This window comes from Rana temporaria, chromosome 13 (assembly GCF_905171775.1).
Source record: "Rana temporaria chromosome 13, aRanTem1.1, whole genome shotgun sequence".
NCBI lineage: Eukaryota > Metazoa > Chordata > Amphibia > Anura > Ranidae > Rana > Rana temporaria.
Genome location: NC_053501.1, coordinates 108,814,287 through 108,837,676, shown reverse-complemented (window position 1 = coordinate 108,837,676; position 23,390 = coordinate 108,814,287).

Genomic DNA, 23,390 nt, shown 5'->3' with positions numbered 1-23,390 from the left:
ATCATCTGGCTTTTCTAACCTTCCAATGATGATGCTGCAAAATACAGAAAACCAAAACGCTGCTCTTTATGGATCGATCTAAAACACTACGACCGGCTTTTGTTTTTTATTTTTTAGGGTTGCTTTCTGCATCTCATTCTCTCACAATAAGACTTCGGTCTTTGGCTGGTTTTTGCTCTGATTCTTTTTAATGTTAAGTCTATGGGGGGGATCGATCTCCGAATCCAGTTTCTGATGCGATCGATCCGCTGAGATGAGACCGCGTCTACAGAGAGCGGAACAAGTCTTCCCTGTATGAAAATCTGTAATTCAATGAAGGCCTTAAGTATTGCGCCCCCTTTAGCAATTTTGTATATTTAAATTATTTATGTTTTATGTGCTTCCAGCTGTCCGTTTGTCTGTCCTGGCCGCTGTATCTGTCGCTGGTCAGTGATAATTTCTGTGTTTTTTATTTATCGCACTTGAGGTCTTTTTGATACCGTCACTATTAAATAAAACTATATTCTCTAAAGGACCCGCTTTGTTGTCTAGAACTGGTTCCGATGTCTGGGTGTACCTAGGCACTGGGGTGTGCCATCTTGGCTGGTCAGGGGGTGCTGCGCTGTGTCTGGTATCTTTGTACGGTGGCGATTGATCAGCCGGCTGTCGGCACCATGGAGAGGCACGCTAATACAGGGGAGGGGGGGCATTCAGAAGGGGGCAGAGGTCTGCGGCTGTTTAGCTGCTTTCCTTCTCACCCCCTGAAGATTGGATGGTAGGACTCACTTGGGAAATAGGGGGCTTTAGGACCCTGGTGTGTGTCTGAAGGAGGGGGGGGCCGAATAAGGTGTCTAATGAGAAATGGGGTAGGGGGGCTCAAATTCTGCTGCAAAAAGGTTGGGGTGGGGGGGCGGGGGGAACTTTGATGTTTAAAAAAAAAAAGAATGTGCTGAGGACGCCTACTGTATGTACAAGAGAGAAGGGGGCTGAGGGGCCTTCTGTGAAAGGGGGTAGGAGCAAGGACTATGATGTGAAGGGAGGGGGGATGGGGACTTTGATGTGAAGGGAGGGGGATGGGGACTCTGATGAGAAGGGGGGGGGGCTCTAATGTGAAGGAGGGGGGATGGGGACTCTGATGTGGAGGTGGGGGGCATGAGGGCTCTGATGTGAAGGGGGGGGGGGTGAGGACTCTGATGTGAAGGGGGGGGGGTGAGGACTCTGATGTGAAGGAGGGGGGGTGAGGACTCTGATGTGGAGGTGAAGGGGGGGGGGATTATGATGTGGAGGTGGGGGGGGGATGAGGACTCTGATGTGAAGGTGGGGGGGGATGAGGACTCTGATGTGAAGAAAGGGGGGGGGGTGAGGACTCTGATGTGAAGGAGGGGGGCTTGAGGACTCTGATGTGAAGGAGGGGGGGCTTGAGGACTCGGAGGTGAAGGGGGTGAGGATTATGATGTAAAGGGGGGGGTGAGGATTATGATGTGGAGGTGGGGGGGATGAGGACTCTGATGTGAAGGTGGGGGGGGGGGGATGAGGACTCTGATGTGAAGGTGGGGGGGGGGGGATGAGGACTCTGATGTGAAGGTGGGGGGGGGGGATGAGGACTCTGATGTGAAGGTGGGGGGGGGGGATAAAGACTCTGATTTGAAGGTGGGGGGGGGTGAGGACTCTGATGTGGATAATTCATAACTTCGGATAAATTTGCATTTGTTACGTTCACCAGCAGCCAACTTTGAAAGGAAATTCCAATACCTAGAATTTAAGTTATTTATTATTTTGAATTTTTGGGATTTTCTTATGAAAATACTAAAAAAAATTGGAAATGATAAACTAATAATAACTATTAAATTATAGGCATTGGCATTTCCTTTCAAATTTGTCTGTTGGTGAACGTAACGAATACGAATTTATCCGAAGTTACAAATTATCCGAAATAATGAATGCCGCATCTAAACAAATGGAACAGATCGCATTAATTAATAAAAGTTTTCATTATTGTTATTTATTATTATTTGTTCCGTTCCATTCGTTTAGATGCAGCATTCGTTATTTCAGATAATTCGTAACTTCGGATAAATTCGTATTTGTTGCGTTCACTAACCGCCAAATTTGCAAAAGGACATTCCTAAAATTCGAAAATTAATAACTATTTAGGATTTTCGTTCTTTAAAATTTTCGCTCAAAAATACGAAAGAAAATTCGAAATCATAGCTATTTGGGGTTTTCGATTCTTAAACTGTTCGGACAAAAATTCTAAAATACGAAAGAAAATCATAAAATTCGAAATAATAGCTATTTCTTTAACCACTTAAGGACCGCCTCCTGCACATATACGTCGGCAGAATGGCACGGCTGGGCACAGGCATGTACAGGTACGTCGCCTTTAAGAGCCCAGCCGTGGGTCGCGACCCGGTCCGAAGCTCCGTGACGGCGGAACCGATCGCTGCCGGTGTCCAGCGATCGGTCACTGGAGCTGAAGAACGGGGAGAGGTGAGTGTAAACACAGCTTCCCTGTTCTTCATTGTGGCAGTGTCAGTGATTGTCTGTCTGTTCCCTGATATAGGGAAAGACGATCAATGACGTCACACGTCCAGCCCCGCCCCCCTACAGTTAAACACATATGAGGTCCCACTTAACCCCTACAGCACCCCCTAGTGGTTAACTCCTAAACTGTAATTATCATTTTCGCAGTAATCAGTGCATTTTTATAGCACTTTTCGCTGCGAAAAGGACAATGGTCCCAAAAATGTGTCCGCCATAATATCGCAGTCACGAAATAAATCGCTGATCGCCGCCATTAGTAATAAAAAAATATATATATATTAATAAAAATGCCATAAAACTATCCCCTATTTGGTTTGCGCAAAATTTATAGCGTTTACAAATCGATAAACGCTTATTGCAAACATTTTTTTTTACCAAAAATAGGTAGAATAATACGTATCGGCCTAAACTGAGGGGAAAATTTTTTTTTTGTATATCTTTTTGGGGATATTTATTATAGCAAAAAGGAAAAAATATTTATTTTTTCAAAATTGTCGCTCTTTGTTTATAGTGCAAAAAAATAAAAAAAAGAGGTGATCAAATACCACCAAAAGAAAGCCATTTGTAGGGGGGAAAAAAAGGACGCCAATTTTGTTTGGGAGCCACGTCGCACGACCGCGCCATTGTCCGTTAAAGCGACGCCTTGCCGAATCGCAAAAAGGGGCAAGGTCCTTAACCTGCATATTGGTGCGGGTCTTAAGTGGTAAAAAATTTTGGACAAAAATTCGAAAATATGAAAGAAAATCCTAAAATTCGAAACTATTTTGGGGTTTCGTTCGAAAATCCGAAATGATAACTAAAATTCAAAATAATGGCTATTTCGGATTTTAATTCATTAATTTTCGGACAAAAGTTCGAAAATACTAAATAATAACTAAAATTTTAAATAACTATTTTGAATTTTTGGATTTTTTTTCGTATTTTTTAATTTTTGTTCGAAAATTAAAAAAAAAATGAAAATCCTAAATAACTAATATAATTTTTTTTTTTTTTTTTTTTTTATTTTTACCGTTACGGCCTACCAGCATGTCTTTTGATTTATTTGTGTGGGGGAAACCGGAGTATCCAGAGGAAACCCATGCAGACGCAGGGAGAACATGATAAATTATAATTTTAATCGTTATTTCAAATTTTGGAATTTACGAATTGCGATCAGAACGAATGACCCGAAAAACGTAAAAAAAATAAAAAATTAATAAAATAAACAAAAACACACAGATTTTTCGGCAGTGCACATGTCTAGTAGTTGGGGGGGGGGGGGGGGTTTGATTTCTTTCAGACCACGTGTGATGCTGAGCCTTCATGATTGAAAGAACTGAGAGCCAGAGACCGTGAGGCTGGGGGGAAAGCGCTAGATGATGCTGGACGTTCCCCATCCAGGAAAAGAGGCGGGGCTCTATCTGACTTGCTGCAGCTTCTAATGCACGTTGTGAGAAGCTCGCAGTATGAAGTGAAATCAAAGGAGATCATTTCAGTCCAGTAGTGGTGGAACGGATCACACTTGATCCGTGATCCGAACGGGTCACCCCCTTCGGATCGGCACGCTATGCGATCCACGGATTGCCGCCGCTGCCATAGCATTAGGAAAAGCCGCGGCTTCGGCCTAGCTCCGGAGCCGCGCCCATCTTGGTACAGCCGGCAGCGGCCCTCCTCTGTTTACACCCACAGAGGAGGAGGAGCCCACGCTCGAGGGACACGCACGCCGCTGTCTGAGGTCTGCACTACTGGGGGGTTACAGTCTGAGGTCTGCATTGGGGGGTTACCGTCTGAGGTCTGCACTACTGGGGGGTTACCGTCTGAGGTCTGCACTACTGGGGGGTTACCGTCTGAGGTCTGCACTACTGGGGGGGTTACTGTCTGAGGTCTGCACTACTGGGGGGGTTACTGTCTGAGGTCTGCACTACTGGGGGGGTTACTGTCTGAGGTCTGCACTACTGGGGGGGTTACTGTCTGAGGTCTGCACTACTGGGGGGTTACGGTCTGAGGTCTGCACTACTAGGGGGTTATTGTCTGAGGTCTGCACTACTGGGGGGTTATTGTCTGAGGTCTGCACTACTGGGGGGTTACCGTCTGAGGTCTGCACTACTGGGGGGTTACCGTCTGAGGTCTGCACTACTGGGGGGGTTACTGTCTGAGGTCTGCACTACTGGGGGGTTACGGTCTGAGGTCTGCACTACTAGGGGGTTATTGTCTGAGGTCTGCACTACTAGGGGGTTACAGTCTGAGGTCTGCATTGGGGGGTTACCGTCTGAGGTCTGCACTACTGGGGGGTTATTGTCTGAGGTCTGCACTACTAGGGGGTTACCGTCTGAGGTCTGCACTACTGTGGGGTGTCTGTACAGAGGGGGGGACCAAACGGTGGGGGGGTGACACCATTTTTTTTTTTTTTTTGCACCGGGTGACACCATTTTTTTTTGTTGCACCGGGTGACACCATTTTTTTTTGTTGCACCGGGTGACACCATTTTTTTTTTTTTGCACCGGGTGACACCAACCCTAGTGATGCCACTGCAGTGGGGGGGGATGTGGATATTACAGTGGGGGGAGGGGGAGGTGTGGATATTACAGTGGGGGATATTTTTTTAATTTTTTTTTGCTGATCCGAAAAATGATCCGATCCGTGACTCCTGATCCGAGGAACGATCTGAACCGTGAGTTTTTTTGATCCGTTGCACCCCTACAGTCCAGGAGAGGAGCCGATACGACTGCAAGACTGGAGGGAAGGCTGGAGTTCCGCTTTAATATGATGGCAGAACAAGCCAAGCGGGGGGGTGGGGGTGGCCCGGGGATTACAAACCGCAACCACGGCCGCCCGCCGCTGTGGCCGGACCCAGGCGCGGAACGGCTCGTTTGGCTTCTGGTACGCCGGCACCGTCCCTCACACACTTTCTGCCTATTCATGGTTCTTAAAATAAGCGCATTGTTCTGCCCCGGGGGCCGGGGGGGGCAGAGACTGTGGCCCCATTGATAACCTCCCGAGTGTACACAGCCACTTCCTTCTCCGGACTTCTCAATGCACTTTGTTCTCTGAGACACACAAAGTGAAACGGACCTTTTTTTTTTTTTTTCCATTCCAAAAACTCCTACTGTGCATATAAGGTCTAAAAATATCCCGGCGCTATAAATAGCCTGAGGTCTAGACACGGCTCCCGGCTCACTTCCTAATATACTTCTTTTTCTTTTCTTCGGATGACGTCCCGGCTTGCAAGAAATGAATCCACCGCAGGGTGGTGAAGGACTCCAGAAAATAAGGAGACGCCGAGGCCACCGGGATTTGGGCATTTAAAGTAGAAGTTCTCTCTAATGGGACGTGTAGCCCAACAAAATACCCTCCTGCAGCCTCTTCCCATCTATGGGCGCTCCGGTGATGGCTGCGGCGGGATTTCTCAGGGCGGGGCTTCCTGACGGCGACGACAGTGGACCCGGCCCTTGGTTGGGGTGGCTACTTGTATTCTCCATCGGAACACTGTGTGACAACATGGTTACAATGCAAGGGGCACAACTGGAAGAGCGTTGTCACCTTATAACAGGAAGGGCCTGAATAAGGACCACCGTGGCAGGATCACTAGTGGAAAGTAGAAGCTGCAAAGTAGAAATACTCAGAAGGATCTATACTTACTATATATAAAAAAAATATATATATATATATATATCTATATATATATATAGATGCATATAAAAAATATATATATAGATATTAGATAGATAGCTATAAATAAATAAATGAAAAAAAAAAATACAAATATAGTTATATACACACACTTGCCAAAAGTATTGGGACGCCCGCCTCTACTCACGCATGAACTTTAATGGCATCCCAGTCTTAGTCCGTAGGGTTCAATGTTGAGTTGGCTCCGCCCTTTGCAGCTATAACAGCTTCAACTCTTATGGGAAGGCCGTCTACAAGGTTTAGCGCATTTGTGAGGTCAGGCACTGATGTTGGACGAGAAGGCCTGGTTCACAGTCTCTGCTTTAATTCATCCCAAAGGTGTGCTATCAGGTTGAGGTCAGGACTTTGTGCAGGCCAGTCAAGTTCCTCCACCCACAACCCCTCCTCATCTCCAATACCCTCCTCATCCCCATATCACCTGATCATGTCCATAACCCCTTCTCATCTCCATAACACCTCCTCATCTCCATAACGCCTCGTTCTCTCCATAACGCCTCGTTCTCTCCATAACACCTCGTTATCTCCATAACACCTTCTCATCTCTATAAACCCTCCTCATCTCCATAACACCTGGTTATCTCCATAACACCTCATTATTGCCACAAACCCTCCTTATCTCCAAAACCCCTTCTCATTTCTATAACCCCTCATCATCTCCATAACATCTTGTTATATCCATAACACCTCCTCATCTCCATAACCCCTTCATCATCTCAATAGCACCTCATCATGTCCACAACTGTTCCTCATCTCCATAACACCTCGTTATCTCCATAACACCTCATTATTTTCATACCTCCTCATTATTGCCATAACCCCTCCTTATCTCCATCACCCCTTCTCATTTATATAACCCCTCCTCATCATCTCCATAATACCTCGTTATCTCCATAACCCCTCATCATCTCTATAACACCTCGTTATCTCCATAACCCCTCATCATCTCCATAACATTTCGTTATCTCCATAACCCCTCATCATCTCCATAACACCTCATTATTTTCATACCTCCTCATTATTGCCATAACCCCTCTTTATCTCCATCACCCCTTCTCATTTCTATAACACCTCCCCATCTCAATAGCACCTCATCATGTCCACAACCTTCCTCATCTCCATAACCACTCCTTTGTCTCCATAACCCCTCATCATCTCCATAACATCTCGTTATCTTCATACCACCTCATTATTGCCATAACCCCTCATTATCTCCATACCACTTAATTATTGCCATAACCCCTTCTCATTTCTATAACCCCTCCTCGTCTCCATATCTTGTTATCTCCATAACCCCTCCTCATCTCTACAACACCTTCTCATCTCCGATACCCTCATCGTCACCATAACACTTCCTCTCCATTACCTTCATCATCTCCCTATAACCTCATCATACCCATAACCCCATTATCTCCATAACCCCTCCTCATCTCCATAATCTCAATGGCACCTCGTCATGTCCACAACCCTTCCTCATCTCCATAACACCACCTCATATCCATAACGCCTCGTTATCTCCATAACACCTCGTTATCTCCATACCACCTCGTTATCTCCATAACCCCTTCTCATCTCTATAAACCCTCCTCATCTCCATAACACCTCATTATTGCCACAAACCCTCCTTATATCCAAAACCCCTTCTCATTTCTATAACCCCTCATCATCTCCATAACATCTTGTTATCTCCATAACACCTCCTCATCTCCATAACCCCTTCATCATCTCCATAACCCCTTCATCATAACACTTCCTCTCCATTACCTTTATCATCTCCATATCACCTCATGCCCATAACCCCATTATCTCCATAACCCCTCCTCATCTCCATAATCTTTCATCATCTCCAAAACCCCTTCTCATCTTCATAACACCTCTTCATCTCAATAGCACCTCATCATGTCCACAACCCCTCCTCATCTCCATAACTCCTCCTCATCTCCATAACACCTCATTATCGCCATAACTCCTCCTTATCTCCATAACCCCTCCTCATCTCTACAACACCTTCTCATCTCCGATACCCTCATCGTCACCATAACACTTCCTCTCCATTACCTTCATCATCTCCATATCACCTCATCATGCCCATAACCCCATTATCTCCATAACCCCTCCTCATCTCCATAATCTTTCATCATCTCCATAACCCCTTCTCATCTTCTTAACACCTCTTCATCTCAATAGCACCTCATCATGTCCACAACCCCCCCTCATCTCCATAACTCCTCCTTATCTCCATAACCCCTTCTCATTTCTATAACCCCTCATCTCCATAACATCTTGTTATCTCCATAACACCTCCTCATCTCCATAACCCCTTCTCATTTCTATAACCCCTCATCATCTTCATAACCCCTCCTTATTTCCATTAAACCCTTCTTATCTCAATAACACCTCTACATCTCAATAACACCTTATCAACTTCATAACCCCTCCTCATCTCCATAACCCCTCCTCATCACCATAACCCCTCCTCAGCTCCATAACACCTCCTCAGCTCCATAACACCTCGTTATCACCATAACCCCTTATCTCTATAACCCCTCCTTGTCGGTATGACCCCTTCTTATCTCCATAACACTTTCTAATCTTCATACCCATTATCACCTCTATAACCCCACCTCATCTCCATAACCCCTCCTTATCTCCATAACACCTTCATACACACGATCCAACTTTATGGCCATAATTGTCTGACGGACATGTTGGGTCGTAAAATCCGACCGTGTGTATGCTCCATCAGACAATTATTGGCTGAATTAATGACAACAAATGTTGGCTGTTCATGCTCACCTATTGTTGTTCAATAAATCTGTTACATCGGTTTATCCAATCGTGTGTACGCAAGTTGGTCCAACTAAAATCAGATGTACAAACACGCATGCTCAGAACCAATGTTAAACATCAGCCAACAATAACAGAAGTTGCCCAAAGGGTGGCGGTAAAGAGCTGAAAAAACACGTGGTTTGACGAATGTTGGCGGAAAATGTTGTGCTGTGTGTATGCAGAACAAGTTCACGGCCAACGCCCTTTGGACCAAAATCCACGGAAAAGTTGGTTGGAAGTCCGTTCGTGTGTACGAGGCTTAACCCGCCTCACTTCCATAACCCCTCATCATTCCCGTAACACATCCATATCACTATAACCCTTCTCATCTTCATCACCCCTTCTTTCCATTACCTTCCTCATCTTCATAACACCTCCTCATCTCCAAACCTTCCTCATTTTCCATAACTCCTCATCTACATACACTTCCATAACCCCTACTTGTGCACAGGCAGACAGTATGGGACGTTATCACCACATATGATTTCTGGCAGGATCAACCGCTATTATTTTGCCAAACTTAATGGATGACATCCAAGATTGAATGGAATCTTGACAAACCCATCAAGTGCAGGTTTAATGTCCATAGGGCTGAACCAAACTTTAAAGGAAATTTGAAGACCCGATTGGCCTTATTGTAGTTGAATACAGCCAGGGTCATCTTAATGCAAGGGCACTGCCCAGGGGCCCCAGGTACATGGGGTCCCCACAATAATCTTGCATTACATCATACTTGCCAACTGTCCCGGATTTGCAGGGACAGTCACGCTTTTTACTAAACGGTCCCGATATGGTTGTGTCCTGGGAAGCGTCCCAGAACCTGTACTGTGCCCTCCTGAGCCCAGTATTGTGCCCTCCTGCCCCCCTGTACTGTGCCCTTTGTGTTGACGTGTCTTTGATTCATGGAATGTTTTTCTTTTGTAAAATTGATCTTATTGAAAGTACTAATGAATATTTAATTCTATCAACTACCGTATATACTCGAGTATAAGCCGAGTTTTTCAGCACATTTTTTTGTGCTGAAAATGCCCCCCTCGGCTTATACTCGAGTCAACTTTTTGCGACCGATCTCCCGGACTTTGGGGACCCGGTACTGGCCGGCCATAGGTGACATGTAGCCCCACTCTTCCTCTACAAGTGTGCAAAGTTTGTTGCCGGGGGACCTACGGCCGGGGAGCACTGATTTTTCAAAGCCGGGCACCCCTTCCATAGACTCCCATGTTAAGCTGTAATTTCTCCTGTGAATTTGGGGACCCGGTACCAGCCGGTCGTAGGTCCCCTGGACCCGGAAATTGGCACACCTGTAACCCCATTCCTCCTCTACAAGTGTGCAAAGATTGTTGTCTGGCAGACCTACGGCTGGGGAGCACCGATTTTTCAAATCCAGGCTCCCCTTCCATAGACTCCCATGTTAAACGTCAGTCTAGTCATGGGCACAGTGAGGCATGGGCACAGTGAGGCATGGACACAGTGAGGCATGCACATGGACACAGTGAGGCATGCACACAGTGAGGCATGGGCACAGTGAGGCATGGGCACAGTGAGGCATGCACATGGACACAGTAAGGCATGGGCACAGTGAGGCATGCACATGGACACAGTGAGCATACCTCCCAACATCCGCGGATCAAAATTTTTGAGCGGGGGGGGGGGGGGCGCGTATCGGATCTGCGTATCGGATCGAAGTAGTTGAATGGGGGGGGGGCGCGGATCGGGTCGAAGTTGTTGAGCGGGGGGGCCGCCGATCGGATCTGGTGTCGCTGATCAAGGTTGTCTCTCGCTGTGCATGTCTCCCCTCAGACCCCGTGCTCCTCCTTATTGCACAGCTTCCTGTAGGGGGAAATTAACCCGTTCGCGGGACTGCGGGAAGATGCAGCCTGTGCGGGAAAGTCCCACAGAATCCGTGCGGGTTGGGAGGTATGACATGGACACAATGAGGCATGGGCACAGTGAGGCATGCACATGGACACAGTAAGGCATGGGCACAGTGAGGCATGGACACAGTGAGGCATGCACATGGACACAGTGAGGCATGGGCATAGTGAGGCATGCACATGGACACAGTGAGGCATGCAGATGGACACCCTAGGTATTTATACTTCTTGAAAGTAGGTGTGTAAATTGGGGCCAGCTGGTAGGGGCCCCAGTGCATTACTTTGCCCAGGGGCCCATGATGCTATTAAGACGGCCCTGGATACAGCCAAGACTTTCAGGCGCCCTAGAAAACAACAACCAGCTCCGGAGACAAAATTGAGGACGTGTCATTCCGGGATGCTCTGAAATTCACCTCTAAAATGTCTATGGAAATGTTTTCAATATGCCGGATGGGGTCAACGAAGCGCCGCGTGACTTTTGCTCCAAGGCCTGCTTTACTTGGCCTTGACCTCAGGAAAAAAAAATATTTTTAGAAATGCAAAAAAAAAAAAAAATCGAATTTTCTTCCACCCCTCAATAAAAGGATAAAATTAATTCAGCTGCCAGTCGGCAGTGGAATATTAGTGGTTATGTAAATCCTTGGGTGTGCGGCTTACTTCACCCTATGATTACAGCATTGCTGTGAAGGTGACAAAAACAAGATGGCTGGCAGACTAATACGCATTGACATTTGGGCAGGTTTACGGTGGTGGGCAGCTTGGGTGAAAGGACTGCAGGCAAGCGCAATATGTCTCCCATCTCCCCTGTAACCACCATTGGCCACCAAAGGTTTTAAGGGATGTACAAAGAAAAAGCCACAAATGGGCCGATGTGTAAAGCGCTGCGCAAACTGTTGGCGCTATATAAATCCTGTATAATAATAATAATGTTGGTGACCTGCACGGAAAAATTTCCTGGTTTCTTTTTCTGCTTTTCTCAGGCCACAGTAAAGAAAGTAGTTTCACTACTATGTTAGGGAAACCAGACACCGCTCAGACAGCCCAAGGTCGCGAGAAGGGGTTGGTTGGTCAGGTGCAGTGGTGTCACCCCTTACCAGACCACCCCCCGCCCCCCTTGCCATGCCACGGCCAGCAGCTCACCTCTCTCCCTGTTCTAACCTGCCTGTCACCTTCTTGATTTTCCAGGGGGGGTTAATTGCCCCCCCTTGCCCTATGGAGCGGATGCCCATGCTCAGGGTCAATTTCGAGATCTTCCACTTAATAATGACGTCACAATATAATTCTTCAATATAACAATCGCTTCCATGAAAGAATCTCATCTTTCAGAAATGGGTTGAATATACTCCTCCTACTCTTAGCATTTAGTCCTTTCTTTCTTTCTGGTTCAGGTCACGTTCACAACTACTTACCAGCCTGGTGCACCCAAGGACACCTTTTTTTTTCATAGAAAGTGCCGTTGTTCTACTAAAATTGCATTGAGTTTATGACAATGAGGCGACTCAAGAAACAATTCTTTAAAGACAAATTGAAAGCACAACCATCAATGTGTTATTTCCTTGCTGTAAACACTCATAAGCACCGCATAGCTTTTAAAAAATATAAAAATAGCCCTTTGGTTTGTTGAATGATCAGCCGCCACCACCACCACCCCTGACCTCCACATCAGCAACTCTTCAACTCTTCTTCTCACCGTCTGCCCACAATGTTCAGTCTCTCTTCCCCATTCTCATTCTCAGAAAGTACCCGGACGCGCGGAGCTCAACTGTACTTAAAACGAAAATTATAATAATACAAAAGAGCCTTCCTGTTTCTGCAGAGCTGAGATCTCCTCATCAACGGACCTTTATCTCTCCTTATATAGTCACAAAACTCCAGTCCTCCAAAAGGGACTTGTGATGGGGTCCCATTATTGCATCTCCAAACCCAAGAGCAAAAATGAAAAATCTGTAGCCTGATGGTCCATAGATGTGGTGGCTCCGGCAGAAAGAGGCCAACTGTAGGCCAAATGCACCAGCCATGGCTGCCATGAGGGGGGAGGGGGGACAGGCAGTACACCTGTAAGGGGCCCGGAGGTCCCCAGGGGCCCAGATGTCAACCCCCTTTTTTTATTATTTTTTTTTTATAAAAGAATAATAATAATTTTTATATATATATATATATTTTTTTTATTAAAGGGCCCAGAGGTCCCCAGGGCCCTGGATGTCAACCCCCTTTTTTTATTATTTATTTTTTTATAAAAAAAAAAATAATAATTTATATATATATATATATATATATATATATATATATATATATACATATATTTAATTTTTTTATATAAAAAAATGTAATTCTTTTTTTATATATATATATATATTTTTTTTTAAAGGGCCCAGAGGTCCCCAGGGCCCCGGATGGCAACACCCCTTTTTTTTCTTTTTTTATAACAACATTTTTTTTTTAAATATATATTTTTTTGTTTTCTTTTTATTTTTATTAAAGCGCCCAGAGGTTCCCAGGAGCCCGGAGGTCCCTAGGGCTCCGGATGGCAACCCCCCTTTTTTTTAAATAACAAAAAAAATAAATGTTTTATATATATATATTTTTTTATATATATATATATATTAAAGAGCCCAGAGGTCCCAAGGGCCCCATATGGCAACACCCCTTTTATTTTTTTTTATAAAAAAAAAAAAATTTCATATATATTTTTTTGTTATTTTTTTTATTAAAGGGCCCAGAGGTCCCCAGGGCCCCAGATGGCAACCTTACATTGGTGATCAGTGAGAAGAATGTTCCTTATATTGGTGACCATTGGGAAGAATGTTCCTTACATTGGTGATCAGTGGGAAGAATGTTCCTTACATTGGTGATCAGTGGGAAGAATGTCCCTTACATTGGTGATCAGTGGGAAGAATGTTCCTTACATTGGTGATCAGTGGGAAGAATGTTCCTTACATTGGTGATCAGTGGGAAGAATGATCCTTACATTGCTGATCAGTGAGAAGAATGTTCCTTACATTGGTGATCAGTGGGAAGAATGTCCCTTACATTGGTGATCAGTGGGAAGAATGTCCCTTACATTGGTGATCAGTGGGAAGAATGCTCCTTACATTGGTGATCAGTGGGAAGAATGCTCCTTACATTGGTGATCAGTGGGGAGAATGTCCCTTACATTGGTGATCAGTGAGAAGAATGTCCCTTACATTGGTGATCAGTGGGAAGAATGTTCCTTACATTGGTGATCAGTGGGAAGAATGTCCCTTACATTGGTGATCAGTGGGAAGAATGTTCCTTACATTGGTGATCAGTGGGAAGAATGTCCCTTACATTGGTGATCAGTGGGTAGAATGTCCCTTACATTGGTGATCAGTGGGAAGAATGTCCCTTACATTGGTGATCAGTGGGAAGAATGTCCCTTACATTGGTGATCAGTGGGAAGAATGTCCCTTACATTGGTGATCAGTGGGAAGAATGTTCCTTACATTGGTGATCAGTGAGAAGAATGTCCCTTACATTGGTGATCAGCGAGAAGAATGTCCCTTACATTGGGGATCAGTGAGAAGAATGTTCCTTACATTGGTGATCAGTGGGAAGAATGTCCCTTACATTGGTGATCAGTGAGAAGAATGTCCCTTACATTGGTGATCAGTGAGAAGAATGACCCTTACATTGGTGATCAGTGAGAAGAATGTTCCTTACATTGGTGATCAGTGGGAAGAATGTCCCTTACATTGGTGATCAGTGAGAAGAATGTTCCTTACATTGGTGATCAGTGAGAAGAATGTTCCTTACATTGGTGATCAGTGAGAAGAATGTTCCTTACATTGGTGATCAGTGGGAAGAATGTTCCTTACATTGGTGATCAGTGAGAAGAATGTTCCTTACATTGGTGATCAGTGAGAAGAATGTTCCTTACATTGGTGATCAGTGGGAAGAATGTCCCTTACATTGGTGATCAGTGGGAAGAATGTCCCTTACATTGGTGATCAGTGAGAAGAATGCTCCTTACATTGGTGATCAGTGAGAAGAATGTCCCTTACATTGGTGATCAGTGAGAAGAATGTCCCTTACATTGGTGATCAGTGAGAAGAATGTCCCTTACATTGGTGGTCAGTGGGAAGAATGCTCCTTACATTGGTGATCAGTGGGAAGAATGTCCCTTACATTGGTGATCAGTGGGAAGAATGTCCCTTACATTGGTGATCAGTGGGAAGAATGTCCATACATTGGTGATCAGTGGGAAGAATGTCCCTTACATTGGTGATCAGTGAGAAGAAGTTGGAAAAACTTCGTTTTTTGGACATGCTGAAAAACATTGTTCTTTTTTCATGCCGAAAAACGTCCGTGTGTACGCGGCATAAGACATTTTAGGCCAGTAGAGGAGTCGGTACAATTGTGCAAGACTGAAGGGAAGGCCGTAGTTCAGCTTAAATCTACATAGGACTAACGTTTTGTTTACGGGTCTCCCATAGCAATGAGGTATAAAAGGCGAGAAACAAGTTTTTTTTTCCTTTCTTTAGGTGACCTACACATCCGTCCTTATACCTCATATTTGTTTTCTGATCCAGATGAGCGGATATAGGGATGACGGCTGCAGTTTCAGCCATGGGTGGGGATCCGCTGTTTTCGCCGGTGCTGAGGTAAGTGAAGGGCCACGCCCTGATAAGGCCTTTCACTCCACGTCCGCTGGTCCCATTCAAGCTGTCTCATTTATGAGGGATGTTTTTGTCCTTGTTGGGGGTTATCGGTGTGCCTCTCCCATTCCTCTGTATGTACAGGCCTCAGGTATGGTGAGGCGCGGTGTTTGCCTACAAGGGGCGTAGCGGACCCATGAGGTAGAAGCTTTAACTGCTTTGCTGCCAGCAGGATGAAAAGATGGATTTCAAAAAAAATAATTAGGCTTTTGTGACAAAGGCTGGCCATAGTTGAGGGATGGTGGTGGGAAATTCCAACCAAGATTGAGCAATCACACTGGCCTGCCTGCTGTATGGCACTTGCTATGTTCATCCTGGCATTCATCGGGCACCATCTGCTGCCTAACTTTTTCAGTTCCCAGTGTTGCCGGTAAAGCCCTAAAAAAAATTCCTGTCGGAAAAAGTTTTCAGTTCCCAGTGTTGCCGATAAAGCCCTCAAAAAAAATCCTGTCGAATTGATGGTGGCGTTGAAGAACCTTTGATGGTGGCGTTGAAGAACCTTTGATGGTGGCGTTGAAGAACCTTTGATGGCGGCGTTGAAGAACCTTTGATGATGGTGTTGAAGAACCTTTGATTGTGGCATTGAAGAACCTTTGATGGTGGCGTTGAAGAACCTTTGATGATAGCGTTGAAGAACCTTCGATGGTGGCATTGAAGTTTACTTTCTCTCTGAAGGCTTCCATTTGACCCGTTGATCTATCTTGACCCAGTCATCCTGCCAGTGAGGGATTTCCTGTCTTAGGGTGAAAACGCTGACAGAGTCGCTCGTTGTCACCCTAGGACGTGTGTAGTGCTAATTCGTTGTGTGCTGCCATGTTTGTGCCACCAACCCCTGCACCACTTTTCTTTGATGTAGTGGATTGTCGAAGAACCTGACATGACCTTCTTTGGCAAATAAAGTACCGTATTTATCGGTGTATAACACGCGCTGGAGTGGCGTATAACACTTGCCGGCGTATAACACGCACCCCAAGTTTAGGAGGGAAGTTTAAGGAAATGTCTTTTTATTTTAAATGCCCATCAATGCAGCCTTATCAGTGTCTCCATCTGCAGACTTGCCCAGTGTCCATCTGCAGCCTTGCCCAGGGTCCATCTGCAGCCTTGCCCAGGCTGCAGAAGTGTAGTGCTAATTCGTTGTGTGCTGCCATGTTTGAGCCACCAACCCCTGCACCACTTTGCTTTGATGTAGTGGATTGTCGAAGAACCTGACATGACCTTCTTTGGCAAATAAAGTACCGTATTTATCGGCGTATAACACGCGCTGGAGTGGCGTATAACACTTGCCGGCGTATAACACGCACCCCAAGTTTAGGAGGGACGTTTAAGGAATTTTTTTTTAATTTTAAATGCCCATCAATGCAGCCTTATCAGTGTCTCCATCTGCAGACTTGCCCAGTGACCATCTGCAGCCTTGACCAGAGTCAATCTGCAGCCTTGCTCAGGGTCCATCTACAGCCTTGCCCAGGGTCCATCTGCAGCCTTGCCCAGTGTCCATCTGCAGCCTTGCCCAGTTTTAATCTGCAGCCTTGCCCAGTGACCATCTGCAGCCTCCGCCCAGTGACCATCTGCAGCCTTGCCCAGAGTCAATCTGCAGCCTTGCCCAGGGTCCACCTGCAGCCTTGCCCAGGGTCCATCTGCAGCCTTGCCCAGGGTCCATCTGCAGCCTTGCCCAGTGTCCATCTGCAGCCTTGCCCAGTGTCCATCTGCAGCCTTGCCCAGGGTCCATCTGCAGCCTTGCCCAGGGTCCATCTGCAGCCTTGCCCAGGGTCCATCTGCAGCCTTGTCCAGGGTCCATCTGCAGCCTTGCCCAGGGTACATCTGCAGCCTTGCCCAGGGTACATCTGCAGCTTTGCCCAGGGTTCATCTGCAGCCTTGCCCAGGGTCCATCTGCAGCCTTGCCCAGTTTTATTCTGCACTCTTGCCCAGTTTTATTCTGCACTCTTGCCCAGTGTCCACCTGCAGCCTTGCCCAAAATTGCAGCATGATGGGTTTTTAAATTTTAGCACCGCCGAGTTACACAGAGCCGGATGTCCTGTGTATTGACTCGTCTCGCAGTCCCGCCCCTTGGCCTGGCTCCTATGATGGACACAACACCGGTCCAATGGCGGGATGTAAAGGCTTGGAGGCGGGACTGGGCGTGATTGTGAGGGGAGCCAGAACCTAGCCGATTACACAGTACACTCGGCTCGGTCTATTTTGGCAGGACTCGTTCCTCTTCCACTCAGAGACAGCGAGGATCGGCGTATAACACGCACCCACGATTTCCCCCGGTTTTTAACCACTTAAGGACCGCCTAACGACGATATACGTCGGCAGAAAGGCACCGCTGGGCACAATCACGTACATGTACGTGATTGTATAAAGCCCGCGACCCGGTCCGAAGCTCCGTGACCTCGGCCGCGGGACTCGCGGACCCGATCGCCACTACAGTCCCGCGATCAGTCCCCGGAGCTGAAGAACGGGGAGAGCCGCGTGTAAACACAGCTTCCCCGTTCTTCACTGTGGCGCTGTCATCGATTGTGTGTTCCCTAATATAGGGACGCACAATCAATGACGTCAGACATACAGCCACACCCCCCTACAGTTGTAAACACACTTCAGGGAACACATAAAAAATTCAGCGCCCCCTTGTGGTTAACTCCCAAACTGCAATTGTCATTTTCACAATAAACAATGCAATTTAAATGCATTTTTTGCTGTGAAAATGACAATGGTCCCAAAAATGTGTAAAAATTTCCCGAAGTGTCCGCCACAATGTCGCAGTCATGAAAAAAATCGCTGATTGCCGCCATTACTAGTAAAAAAAAATGTTTTTATAAAAATGCAATAAAACTATCCCCTATTTTGTAAACGCTATAAATTTTGCGCAAACCAATCGATAAACGCTTATTGAGATTTTTTTTTACCAAAAATAGGTAGAAGAATACGTATCGGCCTAAACTGAGGAAAAAAAATGTCATATATGTTTTTGGGGGATATTTATTATAGCAAAAAGTAAAAAATATTGAATTTTTTTCAAAATTGTCGCTCTATTTTTGTTTATAGCGCAAAAAATAAAAACCGCAGAGGTGATCAAATACCACCAAAAGAAAGCTCTATTTGTGGGGAAAAAAGGACGCCAATTTTGTTTGGGAGCCATGTCGCACGACCACTCAATTGTCAGTTAAAGCGACGCAGTGCCGAATCGCAAAAAAGGGGCCTGGTCTTTTACCTGCATTTTGGTCCGGGTCTTAAGTGGTTAAGGGGGAAAAAAGTGTGTGCTATATTCCGATAAATACTATAGTTATAGCACCCCTCTGACACCCCAAAGGCAGAATAGCACCTCTAGAGGCAGGGGTGGCCTAGCATTTCAACCCAGGACTGAGTCCATGGCTAAAATGGGTAGACCGAGAAAGGATATTGGGCGCCAGTCATTATAAGGTTTTATTGCATAATGGTTAATGAGGTGAGGGTTAGGGATCTCAGATACTGGAGCAGATCACTTGCAGACTCTCCAGATCCTGATCAATGTACAGCTACACAGTGTCAGAACCTTTAAGCCCACCCAGCAACACTGTAAGCATTTTTCCAAATTTAAGTGTGTCCTCCAAGCAGTGGTGTATTAAGGTTTTTCATACTATGATCAGTGATGCCAGTGACTGTGCCAGTGACAATCACTGGTCCACCTGGCCGAAACCAGACAGAACCCTTTCTTCAGGAGATCCAGAAAAATGTGTATATCCAGGGCGCTCCAAGAATTTGAATGCTGACAGATAAAGGTTTCGGAACAACTCATTGGTTCCTTCTTCAGCCATACTGGCTGAAGAAGAAACCAATGAGTTGTTCCGAAACGCGTCCCGCCTCTATGACACACTTCCTGCCCTCTTCCTGGTTGTGTTCCATGCTGGTTTTTGTCTCGCTTCCTCTGACATCATCCCCAGGCTCCATCACCATTGTGTTTTCTAAACACTCACAGCACAAATTGGCTGTTATCCTGTGGACTTCCCTGGAAGCTTTATCATCAGACTGGGACTGCCCTGCCACTGGAACATCTTCTGGACACACTTACCTGCTACATGCCTGCTTCATCCACCATCTTGTAAGTGTTTTTAACCCCTTTAGGGGATATTAAAAGTTTTATATTTCTGCACTTAGAGGCGCCTTGTTTGTTTTTCTGTTCCCTTTCTTCAGGAGGCCTGTCGAAACAGGCTATAACTCAGGTACTAGGTGGGGCTCCCCCCAAAGGGTGACCCCCATGAGACGGGGAGAACCTGACAAAAAGCCCACATGCCCTCCTTCCCAAGACTTTCAGGGCAGGCCTGAGGACCTACACCCAGGGCCGTTTGAAGACATTTGGGGGCCCCAAGCAAAAAAATAAATAAAAAGTTACTTTCAAGTAGTTGAGAAGCGGGGGGGGGGTTGTTGGCGGCTTACCTCTATCCTCCGCCTCACACGCACGCACATGGCATATGTTGGTGTCCGCACAGGGGCCCCAGCAGGGGGGGCCCTTGCCGCGTCCTCCTGTAGTCCGGTCGGCCGTGTACCATGACCGTGCGGTACAGGGGATTCAGTTTGCTGTTCCCGGGGCCAGACTGAAAGGAAGTGAATACTCAGTGTGTGCACTTCCTGTCAGTCCGGCCGGGAACAGGAACCTGAATCTCCTGTACCGTGCGGTTATGGTACATGGCCGACCGGACTGCAGGAGGACGCAGCGGTGCGGCAAGGGCCCTCCCTGCTGGGGCCCCTGGCCAGCTCGGGGGCCCCAGGCAATTGTTTGCTTTGCCTGTCGGGTTCCGACGGGCCTGCCTACACCCTACTACTAATTAGGAGTAATAACCTTGCTGTGCAAAAAAGCGCAGTGGCAAACAACACCAAAAAAGGTAAAGGGAAAGTGGATAAGTGTAAAATCACGACGGGCCTTCTGGCCGGGAATAAAAAGTTCCTCTGGCCCTAGCCAAGAGGCATGTGCGAAAATGTAAGGGTGCAGTGACCATGGTGCCAAAAACCAAGGTGAGCTCCCCCACACGTGGACTTCTTTCACAGCCGGTACCTACCAGAAAGGCATCAGAACTTAGAAAGTTTAGGGAAAACCTTGCCCACAACTGGGTACAAGCCTGGTGCACCAGGCCAGAATCATCCCGGGAAGGAAAAGGCCCTCCCACCACCCTCACCCTTCCATGCCTACAGTAATTCCATCAGAAGGGATACTAACCAGTACCCCCACTCAACAAGAGGAACTGGCATCCTTCCTCCCGAAAACTGATAAGGACCCCGATCCTACACTTGATCTTAGCCAAAAGGCCGATGCGACGAGCTATAATGCACCACAAAGTGCTGATGCGTGGGTTCCGAAAGAAAAAAGGTATTATTGTGGACTGATCATTGATTGTTTGCAAATCAATAAAGAAGATTTAATACCTTCACAACGCCGTGTACCATTTCAGAAAAAAAAAATGATTGGCATGTGACAGGTCCCCTTGCAGGTTGCCCATCATGTTATAAAACCCCCCACAAGGCAGAGCTGAGAAGGAGATTCTGTGACTCTCCCGTGGCTCGCGCCTTCTGTTGCTTTGGAGACGAGCAACAAGATGGCAGAACAGACGCCCTTTCCTGGAGCGCTCAGGAAGTGAGAAGTGCTTGAAGAAGGTGATGGCATCTGGTGGCAGCTGATGGATTAACCCATTATTGCCTTGTCCCTGCTGGGGGTGGGGTTGGCATGTCGGTGTACTCGGGCAACTTAGAAAGGCTTGCTTTATTTGCAGTGTCAAGGGATTTGAGTTATTTGTTGTATACATCTTATGCCGGGTACAGACGAGAGGATAGATCCGCAGATACGGTCCGCCGGTCCGTATCCGTGGATAAATCCTCTCGAGGATTTCCGCGGATTTGGATCCGATGGAGTGTACTCACCATCGGATCGAAATCCGCGCCGAAATCCCATCGCGATGACGTGTCGCGCCGTCGCCGCGATGATGACGCGGCGACGTGCGCGACGCTGTCATATAAGGATACCCACGCATGCGTCGAATCATTACGACGCATGCGAGGGAGGGAATCGGACGGATCGATCCGGTGAGTCTGTACAGACCACCGGATCGATCCGCTGAAGCCGATTCCAGCGGATAGATTTCTTATCATGCTAAGAAATTTTTATCTGCTGGAAATCGGTCGGGCCGAAAAAAATCAGCGGAAAAAGATCCGCTGGGTTGTACACACCAGCGGATCTATCCGCTGAAACCGATCCGCAGATCAATTCCAGCGGATAGATCCTCTTGTGTGTACGGGGCCTTATAGTCAATAGCTTGCCTATAGGGAATGTAAAGTGACTTTATAGATTTGTTTTATTGTCAAGACTAAGAAATTAACATAAATATATATATATATGCACACACTGTATGTATTTATTTATTTATTATATATATATATATATATATATATATATATATATATATATATATATATATATATATATATATATATATTATTTTTTATTTAGTCAATTAAATATTTAGCATTCTCCTAGCTTCCTTATCACATGTGTACTGGACTATTCATAGCTGTTCTGTTGGGAAAAAAAAGTCAGGGTAGGACAGAGCTCAGTAGCACAAGCTTAAATTTGCACACACACACAATAAATGAAAAAAAATATATATATATATATATTCACACACACTGTATATATTTATTTATTTTATTATTATATATATTTTTTAATTTAGTCAATTAAATATTTAGCATTCTCCTAGCTTCCTTATCACATGTGTACAGGGTAGGACAGTCAGGGTAGGACAGAGCTCAGTAGCACAAGCTTAAATTTGCACACACACACAATAAATGGAAAAAAAATAAAAAAAAAATATATATATATATATATATATATATATATATATATATATATATATATATATATATATTCACACACACTGTATATATTTATTTATTTATTTTATTATTATATATTATTTAGTCAATTACATATTTAGCATTCTCCTAGCTTCCTTATCACATGTGTACTGGACTATTCATATCTGTTCTGTTGAAAAAAAAAGTATGGTTTTGACAGAGCTCAGTAGCACAAGCTTAAATTTGCACACACACACACACACACACAAGAAATTAACATATTATTTATATATATACACACACACACACTGTATATAATTATTTATTTTATTATTATATATATTTTTTAAATTTAGTCAATTAAATATTTGGCATTCTCCTAGCTTCCTTATCACATGTGTACTGGACTATTCATAGCTGTTCTGTTTAAAAAAAAAGTCTGGCGTTGACAGAGCTCTGTAGCACAAGCTTAAATTTGCACACACACACAAGAAATTAACATATATATATATATATATATATATATATATATATATATATATATTTATATATATACACACACACTGTATATATTTATTTATTTTATTATTATATATATTTTTTTAATTTAGTCAATTAAATATTTAGCATTCTCCTAGCTTCCTTATCACATGTGTACTGGACTATTCATAGCTGTTCTGTTGAAAAAATGTCTGGCGTTGACAGAGTTCAGTAGCACAAGCTTAAATTTGCACACACACACACACACAATAAATTAGCATAAATATACACACACACACTGTATATATTTATTTTCTTATTATATGTTTTTAATTTAGTCAATTAAATATTTAGAGAGAGAGAGAGAGAGAAACGGAAAGCAAGCTTTTTTTATTTCGTTTTTGGAAAGAGTGTGAATAGTTAAAACTTCTGTCAGCTTTTTATTTCATTGGGAAGGTTTTCCCCTCACTGGCTGTCTTCACCAGAACAGAAACATACTTACCAACATATTAGTCCTCAT